The 3522-nt window shown below is 43.4% G+C and overlaps 1 pseudogene; it reads right to left on the bottom strand.

Moving 5' to 3' along the window:
- Positions 1-470: 470 nt before the first annotated feature.
- On the bottom strand, positions 471-2164 carry LOC127211050 (interferon-induced GTP-binding protein Mx2-like; annotated as a pseudogene).
- Between the last annotated feature and the right edge of the window lie 1358 nt (positions 2165-3522).

Raw genomic sequence — 3522 nt, 5'->3', positions numbered from 1 at the left:
TTAAATAATTTAACTTTTTATTGACAATAGATTATTTCTTTGTAATAGTTTCTGATCATGTTTTCTCTCCCCCAAGTCCTGCTAGATTTTTTTTCAGAGAAAAGTGATTTATGAGGAATGAAGTAGGCAGCCTCTAAGACAATGGCCCATTTGTTCATAAACACATGTTCTTGGTAGGGTGCACAAAAGCAGGCCGCTGAAAAGGTAGAAGGTAGAGTGGGAAAGGTACTGAGGGTAAAGCCAGTGTCTCATCAGGAAAGTAGCATCATCAACCCATCTGCTTCCTGCCTTTGGAGATCTTCTTCCCTTTCCTCATCACAGAACAAGCAGAGTCCTCCTTCACATCTGACTGCTAACACCAATACCAACCATGTCAAGGGCTAAAGGGTGCTGGCATAGCTACCAGGACAGTATGGGGCCCTTCTGTCCCTGATCAGTGTCCAGGAGTCACAGGGAAGGACAGAGCCAGCTTAACCATGAAATTTGGCTAGCAGGCAATGAGCCTGAGACAGCCTTGCCAGTCACTCCTTCAGGAATTTCCTCTTCTCACTGGGGTCACTGTGTTTGCTCAGGAGCCAGCAGCAGGAATCCCTGTCCTGCAGGAGCTGAAGTATGCTCTTCTGCAGCTGCTTAGCAAACAAACATCTTCAGGATGAAATACTGGATGGTCTAGGGGATGTGGCTGCAGATGCGGTGATGAGGCTCCAGCCATGGATGAGTTCTCTCTTATCTACTGCAAGGCTCCCTTGTTAACTTGGTCCTGACAGTCAATGATCTATCTGCTCCATCTGGAAGTGAAGTTGGATCAACCTGCCTGCTTCCTGCTCTTGTTCTAATCTGATATCTTCAAGTTTGGACCTGGTAGTTCTGTGAAGGTTAAAGAACTCCTAAAAATTGTTTCCAGAAACACTTGAAAAGGTGACTCGTGTCATTTCTTGTTGGAAATTCCTTTTGATCTCCTTACTCTAAAACAAAAGATCATTTCGGAGCCTGTTGAATAGGTGGCATTCTCCCTCCCCCATATTCTCTTCTCCTTAAATTATGGCATTGATAAAAGTGTTGTTATTTTTGGTCAAGAAGAAAGCTTTTGCACTGTCGTCTTCTGATATGTCTGTGCCGTACTTCTGTAGCTCTTCACTGGCGCTCTGGTAACACCCCTTTACTTGATTTTCTAACAAAGGCAGAAATTTACAGATGTGTGAGATGAGCTCCGTGGTCAGACTCTCTACCAGGCAGGGCACTTTGGCCTTCCCATTCTCCGGAAGAATTCTGAAGTGTGGGTGTTCCTTGAAGAAAGCTTGCTCCTTCTGCAGGGCCTCAGCTAGGCTCAGCTGCTCCTGCGTGGCTTGCTGAGCCCTGAACTAGACTATCACGTAGCCCTTCTTCAGGTGGCTTACTAGGCCCCAAACCTCATCAAGGACCTTGTATTCAGTACCTCTGTCCACCAGATGGGGCGTGGTCAAGATCTCTATGGACCTGTCCCCTTCAGGGTCCGCCTCCTGAGCCATGCTCAAGGCCTTTGTGGTGGCAATGTCCACATTGCTGGAGACCACCACCAGGTGGATGGTCTTGTGTTTTGGGATGTATATCCTGATAAGTCTCTTGATCTGGTGTCCTGTGTCTACAGGCTGGTTGCCTACAGTCACCCTGGTAATCCCAGACTGATCAATCAGAGTCAGGTGTGGAACATTCAGTGAGCTGGCATCCAGGCTAATGAGGTTATCACTGATCTCCAGCCCGACCCCAGCAATGAAGTTCTGACCTTCGTTAATGGCCTTTTCCACCTATGAGGGATCAGAGATCTCAATGACCTCGCCTCTCCACTCCTTTCCCTGATGCAGCTTCTTAATTTTCAGCACCAGAGGGCACCTGGAGACAATACCACTGCCTTTGGGGAGGACCACTCCCGATAGTGCTTCCAGCACAGAGTTCTTTCCTGAGCTCTGGTCCCCAATGACTACTCTGGCAGGTCCTACTCCACAGCCAGGGCCCGCAGGGGATTGATGAGGTCGATGCAAGGCTGCACCTTGTCCTCATAATTCCTGATGAGGTTGATCACACACTGTTAGTTTCTCTCTTCTAGGCCATTCTCTCCATTGGGCAATGGGACACTGGGTGAGGAGACTGAAGCAGGGCATCTGCTTTCTTCCGTGCTATGAACCATGTTCTATTTCTTCTTCCAATTGGACGCCCGTTCCTCACTTGGTGACAGAGAATCCCTCCTGGATCCTTTCCACCCAACACCACACCAAATCTGCACCCTTCCATTCTCTCCCTCATTAGAAAGCACACAGACAGCTAAAACAACACTCAAACTAGCATAGGACAAAACAAATGAATGGAAACAAAAGCAGCTCTAGAAAAGGTACAAGAAATACATAGAGATGCATGCAGAGACCCACCCATTCACACACACACACACACACACACACACACACACACACAGAAATCATATGAAAACTCAAAATTGGAAAGCATAACATATGAGCAAAAGAACTGTAAGGTTAAAAATATACTCAAATTACCACGAGACAGAAACCACAACATATCCATGATATGTTTGTTGTATATATAATGCTTTATGTGTGTGTGTGTGTGTGTTTATATTATTTATATGTGTGTATTAGTAACATGTATGTTTTTATATATATGTTATATAAATATAATTATGTATGTATGTGTGTATGCATGTACATATGTATGTTCAAGGCTTTCCCAGACTTTACTGTTATTTTCAGCTGGAATAATTAAGACTGAGACACAAGCTAATCAGTATGTGCAGCAAGAAGGAAGACATTCCAGCACACTTCTGCACACTAAAGTCATTGTAGATAACAATAATGTACTATACATGCTGTAGATGACAAAACACTCAAAAATGAATCTTGAAAGTTTTTTTTTACCATAAATGACAAATGTTTCTGAAAACAGGCAAGCTTAACCTGATTTAAACATTGTAATATATATCACAACATCACTTGACACTGCATTAATGTTTATGTATCCAACAAAAGAAAATTTAAAATTATAATACGAATAAGGCCCAGTTGATTCTCCTATAAGATCTGGAATAAATCCAGGAAACATTTAAAGGGAGAAATGGTGAAGAGAGCAGAAAGGAGACATGGGAAGGAAGAAATCCACACAGATAGACAAGGGTTTTAGATTAGGCATGAAGCAGGATAAAGGGGTCTGGGCTGCATGATGCCCAGGACAGAAGCCTGTTACACACTGTTTAGTCACTGAGTGGCAACAGCGCTACAGGGCAGAAAAAATGCCTGTATTAGTGTGTGTACATATTCTGGTATTTTCGCAGTATGCCCAAATAAAGAATATCTGTGAACCACATTCAATTCATGCATAGTAGTCATTTTTAGAAATCAAAATATGATAAAAGAATACATCTTAAAAGAGTTCTGTCTTGACAATAAATCTCCGACTTTACTTATCTTCCTTAAAATGTTCCCTGATAGCCCACGAAGTTGAAACCTCTTACTGTCAGACTCAAAGTGACAGGATAAG

The sequence above is a fragment of the Acomys russatus genome, chromosome 28 (genome assembly GCF_903995435.1).
Source record: "Acomys russatus chromosome 28, mAcoRus1.1, whole genome shotgun sequence".
NCBI classification, from domain to species: Eukaryota; Metazoa; Chordata; class Mammalia; order Rodentia; family Muridae; genus Acomys; species Acomys russatus.
The sequence above is the reverse complement of the archived record's forward strand: the minus strand, read 5'-3'. Positions and strand labels throughout refer to the sequence as shown.